We start from the raw sequence: 23,959 nt of genomic DNA, 5'->3' as shown, positions 1-23,959 counted from the left end.
CCATCTTAGGCCGTCAGGGGCCGGAGGAGGCCGGGCCGGGCAACCCCTCTGATTTCGACGGTGAGTTATAGTACTGTAGCTGTGTGCAGGGATCTGACTATGGTGAAAAGGAAAGCTACTGCAGCCAAGCTCAATGGGGGGACAGGGGCAACACTGGACTCATATCTTGTCCATGCCGCAAGTGTGTTAACTGCAGAGATAGAGCGAACTGAAAGGCGATTGTCAATGGAGGTAGCGAATGTCACATCGGCCTTAATTCACAACTCCAGTGAGATCCCCGACGCTCAAATGTTATTATCATCATCTTCATTATCGCCGGGGATACCCAGAGATTTGGTGGATAGGTCCGTAGCATTGGCCTCTTCCTGTCTTGTCTCTGAAGAGCAGACGGAGAATAGGTCTCTGATAGCAATCCCAGATGATCTGTCTATTGCCGTTCCCTCTCCAAAAGTACCGACCCTAGGCAGGCGCACAAGAAGGGGGGGGGGGCTATACCGGCCACGAAAAAGCAACAACAGGGAAAGGTCTCTAAAGCTGGGTCGGCTCTTCCATCGTGCCCCGAGGTCCTATCTAAAAAACTTTGGTTAAGCATAAAAGAGAAAATTGACTCTATTATGGCACCCTGGGTTAGAAGATTGGACTCTATTACTGACACTGTCACTATGTTAGAACAAAAGATAAACCATACTTTTCCATCTGCTCAACCCTCTATAGATCCTATGGCTACTTTCAGTGTCTCTGCACAGCCGGAGTTGTTAGGGGCTATATTGACCATGGACCCTTCTCTTACAGACAATGCCACATTGCTACCATCTATAGCGGGCTGTTCCAGTGACGTTAAAAAAAACAATCATCCTGTTCGAGATCATTGTTCCGTAAATACATTCGCCCCTAATCTAGAACACATGAACACTGCTCCAAAGCATGATACTGGTATCTTTTGCGAATTAACCCCAGGAAAAAGGTTCACAGTGGTAGAGGAAGCTTCGTCCCTGGTTCTTGTTCTCGCTAACGTCCCTCCCTTGAGATCAGATCAAACGGAGTCATCAACTACCCTGATGGACAAAGCCCTATATTGGTTAACCAATAATATGAATATCAATGTACAGGGTGGTTTCCAACTAGCTAAAGAGATCATTATGGCTAGACGAGTTCTATGGGTGGGCGGTGGCGTGAAGAAGTTCAAAGGGGATTGTATTGTGGTAAACTTTTCTAGTGTGAACGTGCTCCCTAATGTACTTGCTAATTTGTTGCCCCCCCAGAAGAGGGTTCCCGGTATAATTCCCTTAACGATATATTTTTTTCAATCCAGTTCTATGAGGAAAAATGTAAGCTTTAAGCTTCCTTGTACACAAAATGTTCCACTATATAGGAGGGCATCACCTAGTTATGTGCGCGGATTTAATTTAGTCAACAGATTCACAGCCCTTACTGAGCTGGAGGAGTGCGATTGACTCAGGGAGGTTGGTAGGGCTCCTGTATTGAACCCCCCGTAAGTGATCCACCGAATAAGGTTTCGTTAAAAAATCCACTTAGAAATAGTTCTTCACCCTCCCTTCTATTGGATAACAGGAACCCAGTTTCATTAACACACCCAGGTCACAAATTAGGTCATGAGACTATTAGCCCCCCCTATGGCCGCAAGAGAAGATTCCTTACCTACTAATATTAGTGGAGAAGGTAAACTGACTCTATTATCTTGGAACATCGCGGGCATTGGGCAAAAATCTGTGTCCGAGGATTGGGGTAATTTTATAGGCAAATATGATATCTGCCTGTTTCAAGAGACCTGGGCAGTGGACCCAGTCCTTCGGGTGGGGTATCTCAATTTCTATATTCCAGCCATCAAAAAAAGTCAAGGGCGACCTGCTGGTGGCCTGGTGGTATGGGTTCGTCAAAACCTACGTTGTGGTATTGCTCCTATACATTCCTCGAATAGTGATATCCTAGCCATTAAACTTGTCTGGCCTCACGGCCTAACATTGGCCTTATTTAAAGTTTATGCTAGAGGCTGTAGAGGTGGTTCTAGGTCAGAGGTAGTAGCCGCCTTGGATATCCAGTTGGATGTTCTCCCTGACTCTATTTCATCAATTGTGGGGGGAGACTTTAATACCACTTTTGAACCACTAGGGGCGAGGAGCAAGAGTTAGCAGCGGAGCAGGATCTGATATGGGGCATTCAAAAGCTTGAGATCCCAGTCGTCAAAAGATGGACTGACGCTGCCATTCAATTGAAAGTGTTGTGTTTAGAACGAGGTCTTAGAGCTGCTAACGGGCGTACTAGATCGGTCCCATTGGGAACTAACACCTTTGATAACGGACGCAATTGTAGCCGGATCGACTATCTATTGGTAGACGTAAGGCTTTGGCGGTGTCTTGAGGATATGGAGATTGTATGGCGTATGGAAAGTGACCATAACCCCCTCTGTTCAGTTTTTCTAATATTACCCACGGAGAGGGTCGGGAACTCGATGGAGGGTTTTATATCATGTGATCTGGTACTATCCAATAATAAGCGCCAAGTAAAATGGAATAAGTTCTGTGAACACCCTGTAAAGTTGGCCGCTCTCAAAATAGAGGTTGCGAAACAAACGGCCTATATTGGTTCTAAAGCCAATAGCCCAGATTTTCCATCAATTATGTACGAATCTCACTTATCCCTATTTGCCAGCCTAAAAACATATTTTTTGCATGATGTCAGGCCCAGCAAGCAGACCTGTAAATCTAACAAGTTTAGCTGGTTCAATGCCAATTGCAAAGTGGCTCGTAAAAAACTGTGTGATGCGCTCAAATCCAAAGATCACCTTGGGGTAAGGTAGGCCAGGGATTCTTATAGGAGGGAGAAAAGGGCTGCAAAAAGAGAATGGGACAACGACAAGTGGCAGGATTTAAGAAGAGCCTGTATAGCCAAAGTTTCTAAACAATTCTGGAACATTGTTAATTGGGACTGGGGAGGGAGCCCAGATACGCCCCAAAACAATGTAGCACAGACACAATGGCTTGCTTTCTTTAAACCCCAGTACGCGAGTGGCACTACGGGAGAAGTTCCATTCCTGTCACCTCTTAAATTTTACCGAGGTACGGTGTTCTCCCCCAAGGATGTAGATTCAGCACTAGATCGTGTGTTGGGAGGAAAGGCCCCTGGAATGGATGGAATACCAGCTGATGTCTTCTTAAGTGACAGACCAACCTGGTGTCAGTATATTGCCTTTTTGGCCAATGCAGTGGCTAACGGGTCCCCAGTGCCACCATCCTGGAAGGGAGCGGAGATCATCCCCGTATTCAAGGAGGGAGATAAATCTCTCCCAAGTAACTACAGGCCCATTAGCCTCATAGATTCCATACAGAAGGTAGTGGGCCGTTTGGTGCTAAATAAAGATCAAACGTGGGCGGAACAAGCAAAAATTCTATCTCCATTTCAAGCTGGGTTCCGTTCCTGCACTAGCACCATAGACCAGGTTTTCCGGTTTATTACAATTTACTGGCAAACTGTGGTCTTGGGAAAGGTTCATTATATGCTGTCTTCGGTGACCTTAAGTCGGCGTTTGACTTGGTCCCACGCGGAAAGCTATGGGGAGTGTTAGAGGACATGGGGATTGAGCGGGAATTGCTAACCCTACTCATCCGCTTACATGAGGACAACTTTGCCAGGATTAGATGGGGGTCACAGGGCGAGGTTACTGACACTTTCCCTGTCGAGCGTGGTGTTCGGCAGGGATGTATATTAGCCCCCACCCTGTTTTCGTTGTACATCAATGGGGTGGTGGAGTACCTCTCCCGTACGCCATCTGATGCCCCCACTCTGGCGGGCATTTGTGTCCCAGTCCTCATGTTTGCGGATGACACTTTGATTATTTCTAGAACCCCGAGTGGGTTACAAAAGGCTGTCAACGCATTCAGCAATTTCTGTACCCAGAGAGGACTAGTGATTAATACCTCAAAAACTAAGTTTCTGTCACTTAACCAGCACAAGTCCTTTAGGGGAAGGATATTATTAAACAATGAGCCTTTGGAACAGGTTGATGCTTTCACGTATCTAGGCATCTCTCTCCAAAAGGACATGGGCTGGAAACATCATATGAATCTTACAGTCCTAAAACATCACCAGCACATAGGTGCTCTGTTGATGAAACATAAAATGTCATTTACCAAACCGGTAACCCCGGCCCTGGAAATTTATAACATCAAAGTGGTGAGCTCAGCCCTGTATGGAGCTGAGCTATGGGGATTTAGTGATCTAAGACGTTTAGCTCTGGCAGAAAATAAGTTTCTTCGCTGCCTGGTTGGGGTCCCACAAAGTACACCGATGACCCCACTCCGTTCAAATCTAGGCAGGAAGAGAATTGAGGATATGGCAAAGTTACGTCCACTCTTATATTGGAGGCGACTATGGTCCACTCCGGAGCTCTCACACTTTGCATTGGGTCTAAAAGATGTGATTGCTCTGGATCGCTTTCACAAAATAGGCTGGCTTAAAGAGATCAGAACCTTACTTGCCAAACTGGACTTGTTGTGTCTCTGGGATTTCCCAGAGTCCACCGCCTTTCCAACCAAGTCTGAACTAAAGCATAAATATTGGGATATGTTATTTTTGTCATCATTTAATGGGATTTTAGCAACTAGCTTGTCAGGCCGGTTCTTGGATTTCAAAACCAGGCCTGTTTGTGAGTTGTTTTGGGACCTAATAGAGAAGCCACTTTATCGAAAACTATACTTCCAATTTAGGATAGGCTCCCTTCCCACTAAGTCTTTTACAAATAAATGGGACTCATCCACGAGTAGCAAGTGCCACTACTGTAGGTCTGAGGACGAAACAATTTCCCACATATTTTTTGTTTGTCCGCTATATGTGGCTCCACGCCGAAAATGGCTGAGATCAGTTTGTATTTCTTTGGGCACACGGAGCTGTATGCCTGCACTAAGAATTTTAGGCTCCGATTGTGGTCCTATTATAGCTATTGCTGTTGCTAAGTTTCTGGGATGGGCATGGGCCATTCGCACTCGTACTTTAAAATCCCCTGCTGTTGGTCAAAACTAAATATTGATGTCTTATCTAAGCTGTTATGCGAGATGTATAACTTTTATCAAGGTTTTATTATTGTTTAGGAGCTTTATTGGAATTTAATACTATTTTTATATTGTTTTAGTGTAAATGTTTTTTCGATATTGGTTTGTGATGTATGTTGTATATGTTTTTAGTGCTTTTATGACAATTGTCGAATAAAGCTTAAAAAAAAAAAGAAAAAAAAAAGCCATATCTGTTATATTTAATTTAAATTGCAATTTCCCTGAGTATTTTTCCAGATCATCTTTCATTTGGTTATTGAGGAGATTGCAAATTGTGTCATATCAGGGAGGTTAAGTATCAATCAATTATTACAATAAGTTCGCTTTTCGAAACGCCCGCAGGCCCACCTCCACCTTACGTTGAATGCAATTCCTAATTTGAAGATATTAGAAAAATTTATTGTGGCTAAATCAAACTTTATTGTAAGATCGCTAAATGAGATAATATCCGATGAGGGGATAAATACCCCTAGTTTATTTATTCAGGATTTCATCCATATTGCCATATATTAATCCCCAGAAACCTCAAGTAGATTCTCATTATTTCTCAAAGGAGTATAAAAATGTAATCTACCAATGCCCAGCAATCTGCTAACTGAGGTAAAGACCTTAAAGGCCCCCATAAGTGTCTTGAATCTCACTCTTTTCTAATACCCCAGTTCCAGCTGCCTCCATCAGCAACCCCATGCCTGCAGAGCCAATTAATAATTTGGGAGGAGAGTGAGGATCCAATGTTTGTCCATTAAAGCATTCTTGCAATAAGACAGAGCTATGCTGCAAGGTGGTACCCCCCCCCCCCTATATTTTGGAAGTGACAAAAGTTTGGTAGACCTTTTAGGCCGAGGGTAGGCCCAAAGAAGCTGAGAGAAGAGGTCATTGAGCTTCTTCAACCATTGGTTTGAGATTTCTAGTGGTATAGCTCTGAAAAAGTATAGGATTTTTGGAAAGAATATCATTTTAACAGCGTTACATTTACCCACAAGGGAAAGGTGTGAGTTGTTTAACCTACAGAGTGATTTATTAATCTTATCGGCCAAAGGGATGAGGTTTTCATTTACAATCGCATCAGTGTTGGTCGTTATATCAACACCAAGGTACACTGTGTTTTTCACCACTTAAGAATCCACCCAGGGTATTTTCCCATGAATGATAATTTGCGTATTATCTGTACTTAGGGAGTACCCCGACATGACCCCAAACTTTTGTGCCTCTATTTCAACTGCCTTGATTGAAGTTTCCGGGTTTGGGGTAACCAAGGCAATGTCATCAGCGTAGGCCATAATTTTCATTTCATAGCCCTGCATAAGTATTTGGTGAATAATTAGATTATTTTCTAGTCTTCTGATGAAAGGATTGATATACAGCGTAAATAACAAAGGGAAACTGGGACAACCCTGCTGAGTCCCCCGCAAGATTGAGAGAGGGTCTATTTGTGTATCATAGCGTGCCCCAGGCCCGTTCTGTCCACACCTGAAGTATGAGACCCTTGTCCTTGCCCTGCCAGCCTAATTTGTAGGCCGTGTTAAATTGACCAGAGGGTCCTGTGTTGCTATATAACAAATACCCTGGGACATCCTTACCACTCAGCCAACATGAAACCCCTGTGTAGGTCCTTCTGTTCCATATGTAGACCTCTTTGTTAAGTTGACCATAGTTCTGCCATTTTACTGTATAGCAGGCTGAAGGCAGGTCTGACCCAAATCATATCCAGCTCCTCTTTCTGCGAGGCCTCCTGCTCCAAACCAGTGACATCACTAGGGGGGTGCGGGGGGTGCGGACCGCACCGGGTGACACCAGCACACGGGGGTGACACCAACCTCGTTACGCTGTGTTGGCTGCTGGCCAAACTTTGCAGCCTCGCCTCTGCCTCCAGTCCTTTCAATATCACCTTCTGGGTCGCTCCAATGTGGACTTCCTCTCTCACGCTCCGGTGGACTCTTGGCCTGGTAGGGGAGTACTGTAAGCCAGAAAAAGGCCTTGGGGGCTTGTGGCGGGAGCCCCTGGGGCACCAAGGAGTCCTGCTTCCAGGTCTCTTCCTCTGTTGCCGGTGTAATACTTCCGGTGCAAGGGGGAGGAGGGACTTTAAATTCCGATGGCGCGGAACTGCGGAGTGGAACTCGGCTGTAAGCAATAGTGCAGAGGAGGACAACACGGAGGACACGGTAGCGGACGCTATGGAGGAGAAAGCGGTGGGAGAGCAACCAGCGCGACCAGAGGCCGGCGGATCCAGAAGGGACACCCTGACCAAGGACGTGGATGAACGGGAGGTTTGCAGGAGCCAGGATGCAGCGGCCAACGGCCGCAGCATGACGGAACCACTCCGTCATGAGCACAGCGCAACCGTGGCTCATGACGGAGTGGTTCCGTCATGAGCAGGGAAGGGGTTAAAGTGTCTTGCTCTGCTTTGCTTAAAGTATCTTGTTCTTTTTTACCTATATGAAATGTCATGTTATGTTAACCATTGTTCTATTCACTTTTGCATTTAAAATGTTGTGTATTGTAATTGCAGGATTGCTCACTCTTGGATAAACGTGAGTGTTCCTAGGTAAAAGTGTTTTATATTCTGAAAACATTTTCCTTGATGTAACTTATGTTTCTCATAATGCATTTATAAATGTGTCTTTGAGGTTTAGTCTTTCTCTCTCTCAGACAGTACAATAGTTTAAATACGGAAATGCCAACTAATCCATGTGCCTATCTGGATTCTGTATTTTGTATTTTATGCCATTGTCTTGAAGTTTCCTAAAGTTGCACCTTCTAAATAAATCTGTTAAACTTTCAGCCTCAGTTTCCATGGCTCACATATCTGTTTCCTTCATTTTTAGAGCGAGCGTTCCCAGACAACCCAGCTCAAATTAAGGTGCCTCTTTTGTCCCTAACTCACTCCCTCGCTCACTCCGTGAAGGCTCCAAGAGCTCTGTACTCAGCCCCCTGCCCTCTTGACCCTTAATAAAGCTCCCTCCAACAAGATCTTAAATTGTTCAGTCATTTTCCAATTTATCAATATGCTGGCAGTGAGTTTAACATATAATCCTTTACCGCCCATGCAATGCTGGTATCCTATCCCCATTCTCTGCATGGAGACCCTATTGAAAGCCTTTTCCGCATCAAGCAGGATCAAGGCCATTGGGTCTCCTGTCACGTGTTGCATCAAACAGAGATATAACTCTTCTTATGTGGTCTGCTGTGCCTCTCTCTGGAATGAACCCATGCTGCAATTTGGGCACCAATTTGCCGATCACTTGCAACATGCGTGAGGCTAGAAATTTTGAATAGATTAATCAATCCCCATTGATTAGGGTAATCGGGCGATACGAGCCAAGCTCCTGACTAGGTCTGTTCTTTTTAGGGAATACAATTATTTTATAAAGCAACCAGGAATTAGGGGGTGCTGCACCTATAAAGATTTGCTTATAAAGGGTTTTAATAGACTCCTTGAGTTGACCCGAGAATATTTGATAGAATTTGGTAGGTATAAAATCAGTGACGGCAGCCTTCCTCTCTGGTAAGTTGGTCATAGCAAGAAGGATCTCCTCCCAAAAGGAGGGCCCCTCAAGTAGCTCTTGTTCTTCCCCGTCAACTGAATCAGTGGAGTTGAATCAAGATACTTGAAGATACCATTCTGCATCGAGTGGACCTCTCTATCTTCGCTCTCTGTATATAATGCCAAGAAGTCTTTCTGAAAAGATATCAGGTTCTGTTACCACCCCATGTGTTGGATACCTAATAGCCCGTATCTCATTGTTTGTAGTTTGCTGCCTTGTTCTCATTGCTAGGTGATGTTCTATATTTTTTCGCTGCATTCATAGGCTTTTCCCGTGTACGCGGCCAGTTTAGATGCTAATTTTTTAGCAAAAAGTTCCCCAATCGCTGCCTTGGCGGTCGCCATCACCATTCGGGCCGCATCCACTTCATTCCCTTGCTGCACGGCGGTTATAAGCTTCTTTTCTGCCGCAACAAAATTATTTTGACATTTCTGTTATAAGCATTTTTTGTTTTTCACCTGCTTCAAGGAAAACTGAAGAGTTATGCCCTGAATACATGGCTTGAGTATGTCCCACACCACTCCTATTGGTGCAGTGCCAAAATTCCTTGCCAAGAATTCTGGGATCCACCACTTCATGTATTCATGATAATCCTCATTTTACAGCAACGTTTTTTCAAAGCTCCAAGCAGAGACCCTCTTTGTAAGCCCTTTCCTCTGAATCTCCAAAATTAGTGGATTATGATCGGACAAAATCAGAGGGTGGAGCTCTATGTGAGCATTCTGCATAAAAGAAGAGGATGCAAAAAATAGTCCAGGTGGGCAGGAGACTGATGTGGAGCGGAATAATACATATACCCATGGTCGGTTGGTTTCCAGCTAGACCATACGTCGATAAGTCCATGGTCACTGCTTAAATTCCTTAGAGATTGCAGTACTTTCATTTTTCTTCCTGTGTATCTCTGGTATCCATCCATGATGCAATACCAAGGTAGGTAATATTCAGATCTCCACACATAACAATTGGCATAGGCCAGTGCACTAGCTTGTTAGATAGCCAATCAGCTTTAGTTCGAATATAACTTTCAATATGTTGCCAGTTTCTTCACTGAGGCCTATTCATCAACATAACATGTTATTGTCAGTGTATCGTTTTCTGTTGAAACATTTCCCGATGGCATGAGCATGGAGGGTGGGGAATAATTTTTCATTTAGTGGGTGAGTGCTTAGGTGTTAAGGTAACATGACGTTTATTTGTATTTTTCTCTGATTTGCTGAAGAATTGATAGATTCGTTCACACCAAGATTAATCTGCAAATGTTCTCATTTTCTATGCAAAAATTGTGTATAAAAATCCTCAATTTTGGGTGTGAGCCAGAAGACTTTCCTGTTCAACTAGGGATGCTGTTGATTCCTCTCTGATTTTGCTGCACATTGAGACTTAGAATATTTTCTGATTTTTACATACTCTATATACCTCTGCATTTGAGAGCCTTTATGGCAGTTAACTCAGTACCACTGAAATCTGTGATAAAACCTGTTAGTAATGGTATTCCTGGTTAGCCCTGGTATGCACCCAGGTTAGGCAGTAACCAGCACTCTAGTCAGGGTAAGCTAGATACACACTAAAAGATAACCTGTGCTCACACTCTGGTTGTCGTGGCCAGGAATCCTCAGGATCGTGCGTTGCTCTATATGGGTCCACCTCTCGACACCCCCATGGTCTGATATATATTCACAGACTCTATGAGGTGGTCCAGTGGGGGAAGGAAAGGATGGGGACAGCAGGGAGGGAGACCTGTAGAGAGAGAGAGAGAGAGAGAGAAAGCGATCAGTATCCACTTCCCTGTCTTCCGTCCTACTCTACCCCAGCCCCTCCCACTCTTAGTGCCAGGCCCCTACCTGTAAAAGAAGAAAACACGCTTCTCTGGCGGGGACCTACAAGACGTAGGGAAGCACTCACAGAGATCTAGAGTAAAGACATGGAGCGTTATTATGTGCGTTCCAACCACCCACGGGCCTCACAAAGTACTTATCACTTGGGGGTGAACATGCCCTGGAATCAAAGTCTTAAGGCAACACAGGGGAGCAGAAGAGCTGTCCTCCTGCTCACTCTCAGAACCCCTGCTGCGAAATGTAATAAAGAAAACAGTAAACTTTCATCGCCTGTATTATACCCTCACAATAAGGTATCACGCACTGGTCACATAGGCACGCATCTGCATCACTTCATGAGGTCATGACTAGGCTCAACCATTGTGCGTCAGACAGGACACATCACAATAAACAAATGTACATTTGCATTGGCAGTCGACTACCCCTCTTCATGTGGAGGGCATACGGCCTTTCCGTGATATGTACCCATACAATAATGTTTCAGGCTACTGCTGAGTACCAACTGCCATTGCGCTTAAGATTCCTGATTGGGGTTGCTAGAACTGGGTTGTTCTCTGAATAACCGCAAAGGCAGCGCCCTTCCTCTCCCCGCATGAACCGCTAAAAATCAGGTTCGCCAACGAGGGAGAAGTGCGCATGGGATTCAAGGCTCAAAGGGGAATATGCGGGCCGGATTGAATATATCCCCAATCTGATCGTGGTTTACACGAGGGCAAACAAACAAGCCTCACACGAGGAGACTCCCAGAGGTTGCTTCACAAGGAACCCTGATCCGGGCTCCGCCAACGAAGCAACGGGACGGATTGCCCCTGTCTGGCCACAGTACCTGAGCTGAGCGGATGTCCGTAGGGAAGGAAGCGTGGTGCTAGCAGCACCCTTACTCGCCTCCTTGATGATCTCGGCGCAGCTCCCAGCATGGAGTAATCGGCACCTGGAAGGTGCCCCGGAAGCTCTATGTCGGCTTCCGCGCCATGGCGTCATGACGTCACGGCCGTCGGATACCGCAAAGGCTCATGGGGCGTGTAGTTCCGGCCCCGTCTATCGTGCTCATGCGCGTTTTGTCAGTGTTCCTTGGGAACCCCTCACATGGGACCTGACACTGGTAGCTTGCACAGAGCATTCAGGCTTATCTAAAGAGGCAATGTGAAAAATATTTGTGCAATACACAGACACACACACACACACAGTAACACAATGACTGCACCACAAAAAAGTTTAGAAAAATAGATTCTTATATACTGAACAAAACAAGACCGAAATGATATAAATCCACTGTATAGAAGTTGAGATATTGAATTTTAAAGGAATAAATGCAGTAAAGTGCTTAGAAGCAAGTAGCACTAAAAAAGGTTAGTTTAGGCCGACTGCAATAGTGCACAGGCCAGCTGGTGAACAAAGTACCTTTCCTGGCCGCAAGCAGGTGCAGGATGCATCGATCTTCTCCACACTGTGAAGACGACGTACCAGTTCGGAAGATGGGAGTCGAGAGGCGTCTAGCGATGTGCCAGATTCACGCCTCATAGTCCAGAAGATGCATCGATCACACCCAGCTGCAGCAGCGGCAATACCCTGTCGGATCCATCAATCTCTGGAGACAAAGCACTGGTTCCGATGCGCTGTTTTTACTTTCGTAACCAGGTCAATACACTGGTTCTACTATATGCAAACAAAAGGTAGGTTGAAATCTGTGTTGCGAGTATCTGGGCCACTTCCAGTGAGCCAGGCACAGGAGCAGGGGTAGAGACTTTGATATCCCTGAATCTCAAGCAACAGGAGGCAAGCCAACAAGCCCTTGGTGATCACTTGGAATGAAGGCAGAGTTCAGCTGTCCTTCAGCAGACTCAGAGAGTAGCAGGTAGCAGAGCAGCAAACAGAAAAGCAGGCCTTCCATATTGGCAGTCCAGTTGAGTCCTTTAAGCAGCATAGTAGTTCATCTGGCAGAGCTTCAGTTACAAGTTCAGTAGAGTTTGATTTGAAGGAGTCAGAGACCCAGTGCCTTTGATGGGGGTGTGACTTCAAAGCAGCTCTCTGAAGTGCACATGTATACCTTTCAACCCAGTCCTGTCTGCAATCTATCTGTGGGGGGTAATCAGTCCTTTGTGTGGGGACAGGACACTGCCTCTTCGAGTGAAGTGTTAGCTCCTCCCTTCCATTCTGCCCAGGCAAGGCCATCAGAATGCAGATGTATGTAGATGAGTACTCAGACACATCTATCCTTCCTGTGTTGTGGCTATCTAAGGGAATACACAAAGCGTAGCTGTCAAATAGCGCAAACATGTATTGGAGGCAGGCCTTAAAGTACACTAAGTTATAAGCCCAGAAAAATGTCCACTTTCTAAAAGTGAAATTTCTAAAACAGTGATGTTAGATCCAACTTCACCAGTCAAGCGGATTTCTCATTACTGTTACAAAGATGTGAAACATGAAAAAGCCACTCCTCTTTGATCAGGAATTATAGCTTAAAAGTGTATTCAGAAATTCCCAATGCTAGCCTATGAGAGGGGTAGGCCTCACAGTAGTGAGAAATGAATTTAGCTGTTTGTCACTTCCAGGACACGCAAAACATAAAAGTACATGTCCTCCCTTTTACTTATACAGCACACTGCCCTTAGGGATACCTGGGCCTACCTTAGGGGTAACATCTGTGTAATAAAAGGGAAGTTTAAGTGGCAGTAAACTGCACACACAGGCCCTGCAATGGCAGCCCTGAAACCGGTTTGAAAGGCTACTTAGTTGGGTGGCACAATCAGTGCTGCAGGTCCACTAGTAGCATTTGACTTACAGGCCCTGGGAATATGTTATACTACTTTACAAGGGCCTTACTAGTAAATCAAACATGCCAATCAGGTATATACCAATGTCATCATGTTTAGGGGATAAGCACATGCACTTTAGCACTGGTTAGCAGTGGCAAAGTGCTCAGAGTCCTAAGGCCAACAAAAAGAAGATCAGAAACATAGCAGGAGGAAGGCAAAATGTTTGGCATGGCCCTTCAGAAATGACCATTTTCCAGCAAAATCCTTGAAGTTTTCATTCATGTATAACTCAGTTATTGATTGGCCACATTCAAAACCCCAATTTATTAACCCCTTTAGTGAGGGCACACCCCGCTCCCCTGTGCATCTGTGGGCCATTGGCGACATTTGGGAGAGATACAAAGGGTCCTCCAATGCTTACACTGGAGGATTCCTTTTTCATGAGCAAAGGGCGTGGGCAACGCGGAATCGCATAAACGTCAGCCCCCTGCACCATCCCACTCATCTGTCATATCAACAGATCAGGAGATGTGCTGACATCACAGATTCCCACCAGCATCAACGAAGGTGAGTTCTTCCTTTGCCGTCCAGTGGGATTTTGGAGGCCGAGATTCCTCCCCATGTTTCAGGAAAGCATTGTTGCAAAGGGGAGAGTCTCCTCTTTCCAATGATGCCTTCCTGAAATGTTTTCATGGCTGTGGATTGCGGTCACTTATGCTTATGCTCAAACCAAGCTTTCAGTCTTACTAGTCTACTTCCATTGTTTTGGCAACGCCCATCTTCACACCGTACATGAGCAGAGATTGTTTTTTACTATTGAAGCGTATACTGCATTTCAATGACATTTCTAATGCATTGCATCGGTACCATCCAGACCATGACAGTTTGTTAAAAATGCAGCCTAACGTGAAACATTTGTGTGCCAGGTTTCCAGTGATTTATACTCCTGGAAAGAATATAGCCATTGATGAGTCCTTGATCCTGTACAAAGGGCGGCAGCTGTTCAGGCAGTACATTGTAAGCAAAAGAGCTCCCTATGGCATCAAGTTGCACATGCTGAGTGAGAGCTTTACTGGCTATGTGTACAGCTTGAGGGTCTATATAGGGAAGAACTCCACTCTAAACAACCCTGTAGGTTGTCCTACCACGCAAGGAGTCACAGGAAATTTTACATGGGAGCTTGTCCAGCCATTTTTTTTACAAAGGTTATAACCTTTATCTACACAACTTCTATATGGGAGAAGAGCTGTTCAGTGAGCTGTACGAAGCTGGCACTGTGGTATGTGGTATAGTTCATTGTGGCCGCAAAGGTTTGCCATTGGAGCTTGTTTGTAAGAAGCTCCAAAAATGCCAGAGTACTGCGTTGTGTTCCAACAAACCCCTTGCAGTCATGTTCTATGATAGGTGTGATATGTACATGCTCAATAGAATAATTAATGATGAGAGCACTTCTCCATTACGGTTTCGGGTCAGAGGGCCGAAGTTCACGAGCCCACCTGTACACTTACAACAAGTACATGGGCGGAGTGGATAAGAATGACATAGGGGCATATTAACAAGCCAGGCGATAAAATTATTGCCGCTTTAGCGGCAGAAAACTGCCGCTAAAACGGCGATAATGGGCTTGTTAATATGCTCTATGGACTTCCAATTGAAACCCATGTTAAATGTGAAGGACATCTAACATGGGCTTCAATTGGAATTCCATAGAGCATATTATCAAGTCCATTATCGCCGCTTTAGCGGCAGTTTTCTGCCGCTAAAGCGGTGATAATTTTATCGCCTGGCTTGTTAATATGCCCCCAGGTTCTTCAGTCATACAATGCAAGTCATCAAAATTGCACTCGGTATAGGAAACTGTTTACCTACCTGTTAGACTTGGCTTTGTCAGCGGGTTTACCCTCAGACCTTTTGCTTTTTGACCCCCTGTTTTTGACCTTGTTTTTGCTGGTTTAGTGTCTCTGCACACTTTCTCACTGCTGTTCAGTGTTTAAGTGCAAGTGCTCCGACTTTAAAGTGTGTTATGATTGATTTTCCATGATTGGCTTATTTAATTTTCTACTAAGTCCCTAGTACAGTGCACTGTGTGTGCCCAGGGCTTGTAAATTAAATGCTGCTAGTGGGCCTGCAGCACTTATTGTGCCACCCCCACAAGCAGCCTTTCAAAGGGTTCTCAGACCTGCCACTGCAGTGTCTGTGTGCAGTTTTAACTGCCAGGTCAACCTTTTCTTACATGTAAGACACCCCCTGTGGTGATGTGAAAGGTGGGACATGTACTGGTCTGTTGTACACATCCTTATAGTAAAAGACTGGGAATTTCATTTTCTCTGTTGAAAGACTATCTCTCCCATAGGTTAACATGGGGGCTCCTTTGTAACACTTTTACAAATGAATCTGACCTAGAGGAGCTGATAGAAAAATTGAGTTTCGTACGGCTGAACTCAGGATTTAAAAATACATCTTTTAGTAACGATGATTTTTATATTGTGCGTTTCGAAATACCCCTTTTAGAAAGTAGGCATTTCCTTGTCTATTCATCTATGTGCCTCTGCTGTTTTGTTGTGTATTAGCAGTCTGGTCTTTAGACTGACTGACACAAGTGGGGGTTGAGGTGTGTCCTGCCTTTCCTGAGTGACTCAAAGCCAGGCTGAATAGACCTAGCTGCATTTAGAGTAGTAGGAGGAGTTGTCACTTGCATCTGAATGGACTGTGTCTGCCTCTCACAAAGATGTCTCCACCTCCTGTGGTGAACCTGGCCTGAGCCTGGCTAAACTGGTTTATGTATGCCAGTGGACCTTTGTTTGTACAAACTTAATTGGAAACGTGGTATAAATATTGGGTCCCTGACCCCAGAACTTTAGAACTCTTTTGGATCAAGAAAACTGACAGGAAGGAGAGCTGTAGAAGCTGTGAGGAGAGACTACCACTTTGCTGTGTGCTTTGTTGTGTTGGCCTGCAGTGGTTGCTTCTGTCTTGGGCAGTGAAAGGACAGGACTGGACTTTCTGCATCTGTTTTACCTGAGTTTCTCGAATTGTTTGATGTAGAGCTTGCCCCCTGTTCATGAAGTCTCAGGAACAGCAAAGACTTCAAGTTCATCTGCTACCAACACTGGGAACTGTGTGTTGTGTGCTGTAACAGAAGAAAAAAGGAACCTGATGCCATCAATGATGCCGCTGCCGACTCCGTAACCCATAGGCACCGCAGAGGGCACCACCGCTGTACTTCGCACCACAACCCTGGTCTCACCGATGACACCGTTCAACAACGCCACTGAGCTTTTGCTTCCACCGTGACCTGTGGGTACCACAGTCCGCACCGCCTCACTTCACACTGCGGCTCTGGTGTCCCCGACGATGACGCAGCACTGTCACTGACGCTGCTGCCTGCCCCGTGACCTATGATCATCGCCTGTGGAGAACACTGGGAACCTTCCCGCTTCGCACAGCAGCCCTGGTCTCACTGACAATGCTCCAAGCTAGCCTTGACGCTGCTGCCTGCACCATCGTTTTGGGGCACCGCTCGAATGTTTCATAAAGCTCTGCCCCATCAAACACTGCAGCCTTGGCCCACCCACATTGGCGCCATGGACTCCAGTTCATCCGCCAATGACATCGCTTCAGCAACGACACCTCCGCTGCCTGCACAGTGACCTGCTGACACCGCAATGAGCACCACCCACTTTGCACCGCAGCCCTGGTATCACCGATGCCACTGGACACCGTCACCAAGCCACTGCCTGCATCGCCACACTGCTGCACTTCACACTGCAGCCCGATGCTCACCGGCGCTCCCGACTTCAACCGCACAGAGTTCGACCTGCAACACGTGTGACTACAAGGGCCCGACAACTCCTGCATTGACCTCCGGGACCGACGCCTGCCGACGCTGGCTCATCGGAGCTCATTACAATGTCCCCTGCATTTCTAAAGGTACTGTTTTGCAGGTCTTCCTGACACCGTAGCTGTCCAGCGACGCCGCAGTCAGCCAGAACTATTGGATTTGTTTGTTCATGACTCCTTGATAGCCCCGGATGGAGCTATTGACTTCAAGGAACTGTTTTTAAAGTCTATTTTTGCTTTAAGAGTATTTTAAGCAACTCTATTTTGGATTTCTATCATTTTGGTCTTGTTTTACACAGATAAATATTGATTATTTTTCTAAAACTGGTGTTGTGTCCTTTTGTTGTGTTTTCACTGTATTTCTGCTGGTTATGTGCAAATGCTTTATACACTGACTCTGAGATAAGCCTGACTGCTCATGCCAAGCTACCAAGGGGGTGAGCAGAGGGTATTTTAGAAGTGTAACTCCCTTATCCTGACTAGGAAGATGCATCCTACTTGGACAGGGTAACAACCTGCCAATTAGAGACCACCATTTATAACACTACCTGATCCAGATGGTTATATACAATGCATATGTTTTTTACCTTCAGATGACCATGGGAAGACTCCTGTCTTTTCTTGACTTTGAGTTCAGTTCAAAAAGATTTTATTTCGATCACTTTAGATCAAGAAAGTACTATACAAAACACAACACATACAATCACAAAGAGATGACATATACTCTTTTAAACAGATAAAACTGAATACATTAGTGTTATAATGAAGAAAAGATCTTAGGCAGGTAAGTTCAAACGTCTTTATTCTGTCATCCACTCTCCGCAATAGACAGCCTGTCAACATTCCAATGTGAACTCTGGAGGAACGTTCCAAGAGGGAGAAGGGGGCGGGTGGAGAGAGGGAAGCTACCACTGTAGAAGGAAACGGGAAGAGCACCACAGAGGAGAGTACAAGGATAATAAGAGAGAGATTACAACACATCTCCCTACGGAGGGAAAAGAAAAACAGGTGAAAAGCGTGAGAGAGAGAGAGAGGAGAGAGGGTGAGGGAAACCTAAGAAGAGACAAAGCTTAACGTATGAGAACGTGACAACCCCCAAAACTGGGAGGAGGGGGCGCTTGCAGTAAAAGGAAGGAGAAAACACCCTGATACAAATTCAGAACCATTTAGCTTGGAGGACAAATCAGGTGGTTATATAGTTGGCAATCGGATCTCTTCCCCTGATGGAGGCGAAAGGGGTAAACCCCGTTCTCAAATCAGAAGAGGTGTGATATGCCCAAATGCTTTCTCTTAACACCTTATCTACATCCATTTTGTTGGTGCAAGCTTGATGAGTGATTGTTTTGATCCAAAGCATTGACATCCGAATGGGGTCATTGTCTCCTTGGCCATATTCAGTAGATTCCTCATGCTTGATATCAAACTCACCAAGGAATGTCTTAATTACATGGGATGAGAATTTGATATTGTTGTTGGTGACTATGCACGCTGGCACACCTTCGCAAGCGAATGAGTCTCTTAAAAAATCGATAAGGACTTTTGTCGATACCCGTGAGACACACTTGTATTTAATCCAGTGCGATGTGAAATCCATGAGAACAATCAAAAATCTCTTTATGACTCCTGATTGTCCCATGGGACAGACTATCTCCAATGCCAACTTAGTCCATGGAGTTTTCGGAACTGCTGTGGAATTGTTAGACAAATTACACCTATTCTCTGCAGGCAACCTTTTAACAACATCCGTTCCTGATACCTCATGAACCCACTCTGGCACCCCCCCTTCTACAGGGGTTTTGACACTTTGACTAGAAATGTTATACACTCCCGTGGGAGGAACATCGCAGGCCATGCTATTTACTCTTTTGCCTATTCTAGTGAACAACTCAGAAGAATTGTATACATCCCTGCTGGTTTCATCCACCTCCTCAGCTACAAGAACTTGATCTTTGCTATTCGGGTCGAGTACAATCCCCAGCTCTCTTTGATGCTGCCAACCCAACAGATTAGACCCTTTGCTTACCCCTTGTCGCTCTTCCTTTGAATTTAATACACACTCTCATTCTCCCTATTAAAGGAATATTCTCATCAGCGTACCCTACTGCTGAAATGTCAGGTTCCATCATTTTGAGACACGAGGTATCAAAAATGTCACTTAAGACATCAATATTGAATAAGGTAACCGGGGCACACGAATCTGCCAACACATCTATAGGCTTATCATTCACAAAGATGGTACATTTAGGATGTTCAATAGGCCTGTAGTCACTGAAATGCTCTTGAGAACTTGGGGAAGCTTGACAGTCCCTATCTTTTACTTGGAAAACATACCTGGGAACCCCGTCCTCTCCACTGTGTACTACTTTTACTTGAAGGTTTTCACTGTTGTTGCACACTCTACCCAGGTGCCCCTTCTTGTTACATTTTACACACGTGACATTCCGGGCAGTACAACGTATATCATTTGCAAGGTGATTACTGCTACCACATCTATAGCATTTCAATCTACCCTTTTTACTGACAGACTGGTTATCTTTGACATCTCCGGGTCTAACTTTGAATACTTCATTATCAAGTGAATTGGCCTGTGCGTCACTGCTATTGCGAACATTGGCAACCATGTCACTGGGAGTCTTCATCTCTCTGATACACTTAGCAGTATGTTCCACAGAGACTGCTATACTAACTGCTTCTTTTAAAGTGGGGTTTTTTGCCAGGAGCTTTTCTTGAATATGACTATTATTTGTGCACCTAACAAGTTGGTCCCTGATGAGTGAATCAGTGAGCTCACCAAAGTCACATAGTTAAGTCAACCCTCTAAGTGCTGCAATATAATTGATGACCGATTCCTGCTTACCTTGGATGCGGCTAAAGAACTTATGTCGCTCCAAAACTACGTTTACTCTATCACCAAAATGTGTTTCTAACTTTAACAGAGTGACTTTAAACTCATCCGTGTCATCTTCATCCTCTTCTAGATCTGGTTCAGGTAAGGTGTCATGAATCTTCCTACCTTGTACACCTAGGTTATGCAACAGTATGTGTTGTTTGCGAACTGGTGAATACCTTTCACCGCCTATGGCAATGAGGTATGAGGTGAATCGATTTATCCATTCCTTCCAGTGAATTTCCGGCTCCCCGATTTCATTGAGGAACGGAGGAGGTTGGCTCATAGCTTGTCCCGCCATAATGGGAGGAGTAAGCTGTCCAGGCAGACAGAAGGTGACACCAGAACTTAGATATAACCAGGGCGGAAAAGCAGGGAACAACGCCAGAACAGGGAGGGAGAAAATAGTCTATCTATCTCAATGCGTACAAGGCAACTAAGTGAAGTACAATCTGGGCAAATACAGCAAAGTCAGTGTGGGTACCCACTATAAATTAATTACACTCTAACCTGAAGCATGCAGGAAATTTAGCTTGTAGGAAGTACTCAATCAGTCTAATACTCTGTCTATACTCTAGAAAATGAACATGTAAGAAACTTAGATTTCCACACAGTTCCCAGTAAGCACAACACACCCTCAGAGAACCACCACAATCATGGTAAAAATCACTTTTTTCACACTCTAGGTGAAAAAGCAAGCATGAAATTTTCGATGATCAGTGGTCCAATGATGAAGGAGTGGAGGTGTGCGTGTCACCGTGTAGTGGTGCACACACAGTGCTCTAAAGGAGGATAGCAACGTAGGACCAAGTTGTACGGACAATGAGTCCTCCCCTAACTGTGAGGGAACACTCCCCTAGGGGAACAAAACTGGAAGGAGAAATACTCTTCAGTGACTACGCCGAGGGTAATAAACCCCTTTGGTAAGCAGAGCAAGATTGGTGTGTGTATCACCGCAGGAACCACACAATAACGTAACCGCATATGGCTAGACTAAGATAATATGGCCCCGAACGTCCCCCAAATATAGGATCTTACTTAGGGCTGCCGCAAACCTCGTAATGCCAATTGCATGAATAGTGAAGTTGTGTGTCTCCTCTCCGTTGGTTTCTGAATAGTAGCGTGTGCACTGCAGATGTACAGACTCGCGAACTGAAGCAGATGAGACACCCGGCTTCCCAGGAACTCACGCTGAAGGATACATCCACAGGACCACCCACAACATAGGAAAGAAGAGAAGGTTGATGGCTCACACACAGCTGGAGCGCCGGACTTCCAGAGAGCACGTCGTGTTTCCCGCGTAGCAGCACGGCCCTCAGAAGCTGGCGCGCCGGCCCGTCAGAGAGGAAATTACCTCACAGGACGTCCGCCGCCTGTGAAACTCCGGAGAATATTTTCTTTTTGAAGAGCTGCTGCAGCGCTGGCTCAATGGGGTGAAAAAAGATGTAGCTTGACTCAGAGCGTCCTCAGTTTAAGAAATGCCCACCGGGAACTGCGCAGGCTCAAGGGACACACATATCCACATCCCTCACAGAAAAAGTCTAATCATGTGGCGCAGGAACACCCCCACCTTCCGCCGACCCCTGGGGTTGAGAGCGACTGCAGCGCACCTCACGGGAATGAGACCCGCAGACTTACGCTCAAATTTCACTATGGGAATAATCCTTTCACTTTACTGCAGAAGCAAAACAGGAAAGCAGTCTCAGGGTTATGCAGAGGGCTTCGAAAACGAAGCAGTCAGAAAAAATCACACAGACCCTTGCATCAGGAAGAACTGACAGGAATATACTGCAGAGTCCCCTCGTGACGAGACTTGTGGTGACCAACGCACAATAATACTCAGCAACAGATCCGGAATGGTGCTGGAGACAGAGAGAGGACACCCTGGAAACACATCGCAGCAGGTTCGTAGGATCCACAATGGTCTGTTGTCAAGTCAGGAACTCCCGTGTACTTCATAAAGTAGCAGGGAAAAGCTCCAACTCTGCCTCCTCACAGGGACTGTTTTGAAGAAATTCTCAAACGAATGCAGAAAGGAGAGAGCACTGAAAGGGGAGATGACAGGAGTGGCCCCCTTCGCCAAATCCTCGCCAGTGTTATAATGAAGAAAAGATCTTAGGCAGGTAAGTTCAAACGTCTTTATTCTGTCATCCACTCTCCGCAATAGACAGCCTGTCAACATTCCGATGTGAACTCTGGAGGAACGTTCCAAGAGGGAGAAGGGGGCGGGGGAGAGAGGGAAGCTACCACTGTAGAAGGAAATGGGAAGAGCACCACAGAGGAGAGTACAAGGATAATAAGAGAGAGACTACAACAATAAGACAGAGAGAACTTTAAATATTTATTTGTTAATCCATTTAAGTAGCAGCCTGTTGAGGAAGACTCCCCTATAAAACCTTAAAATGATATAATTTAAACACTTTTAAATTAAAAAGATTCAAAAGATAAAACTCTTCTACAAGAGCTCAAACACGGTATTTGCAGAAGGATATCAAAATTGCAGCATAAAGGAAGAGGTAGCCCAACAAGTATAGAGTTTAAAGACTATTGTGTACATATTTCATGCATCTAAGCTGCATAGCCATCAGCAATTTGGCCATGCAGAATACCACAATCTCGCTTGAATTTATCTGCAATATTCTGAATGCCTCCTGGTGCTTCCTGGTTCCCAGCTTTCTGCAAAGGGGGGGCGATCCATTTGACACGACTGTTTATCAAAAGGACAGAAAAACAGAACATGTTTGAGTGACTCAGGCCCCCCTTGACAGCACGGACAAGACTAACCAACAGTGTCTATTTCTTTATGCCACTTCCTTCTTAAGGTAATTAAAGGCAGAGATTTATACCTTAATTGTAGGTAAAGTTTCCTTGCCAATGGAGGGGCAATTTCATCAATGGTATTCTCATACTGTGGTATAGATTTAATATCAATAAAAGCAGCAGACAATGAACCCTTACATTTGAAAACATTGTCCACTGCAACACATTCCCAATAAGAAGCTTTAATACTAGGCTTTGGGATTGAGGACAAGGTCTCTCAAGAGGCCCAGTATGTATCATGGCTTAACCTTTGGAGAACATCCTTTCAGTTCACCATCATTGAAAGTCTTACTGCTACAGAAGCAGCACCCTCCACTTCATATGCTGTGCGGGACGAGACAAGGCTGCAGGACCGGGACTTTGTAGAACCCATTCGGCGACAGCTAAAAATGCTTGACCATGGTGTCATTGTAGAGTCTGCTGTAAGTAAGGAAGGAAACAATGGTTCTGTCGGGTGAAAGGCAACTTTTTTGTACTAATAGTACGAATCATACGTTATTCAAACATTGCAATTAATCTTGAGCAACACATGAAATAAAACAATTTGTAGGGTATTTAGCGATTTTTATAAATTGCATCATTCATATATATACCCAGAAGCATTTAGGTAAGCCGTCAAAATACAAAGTGATAACAGTTAGTGATAAGGTGACAATTGGTGCTCAGTGATATTGTGCGTGCTATGTACAAGGTGATTTAAAAGGTCAGAAAATTATTATTGGCCAGAAAACAGGTATTCATAATAGAACTGCGAAATAAATCAATTTGTTTTGCGCAGGCTCTAGTTACTGGTCCAGGGGATAGTGTCGATGTTTCAACCCAGATACTGCACAACTATAAGGTCAGTGCGGGTCTTCATAAGGACAGGGGCAAAAGGATGACGGCCTAATTGTGAAACAGGGTTACATATGGTGGAATCACATCTGAACCCTTCAGATAATTGCGAAGCTTGGACATCCCATGTGAGTCTCAAGATGGAGGCATTCCAGTTCTATCTTAGTTGAATTTAGATGTTGAGGCGGTTGTCTCCCACCTAGACCCGTCTAATCATGGTGAAATCAGTGTATCATACGAAATATTCCAGTCTTTATTCAATGTGGATACCGGGGCGGCTGGCCGTCAATAATTCGAGCGTCTCCACCGTTCTATCTTGATCGAATGCTGGGCAACGGGCGGCAGGCAAACATCCTTGCTCGTCCGAAGGAATCCC

Source organism: Triturus cristatus, chromosome 8 (genome assembly GCF_964204655.1).
Source record: "Triturus cristatus chromosome 8, aTriCri1.1, whole genome shotgun sequence".
Lineage (NCBI taxonomy): Eukaryota > Metazoa > Chordata > Amphibia > Caudata > Salamandridae > Triturus > Triturus cristatus.
The sequence above is the reverse complement of the archived record's forward strand: the minus strand, read 5'-3'. Positions refer to the sequence as shown.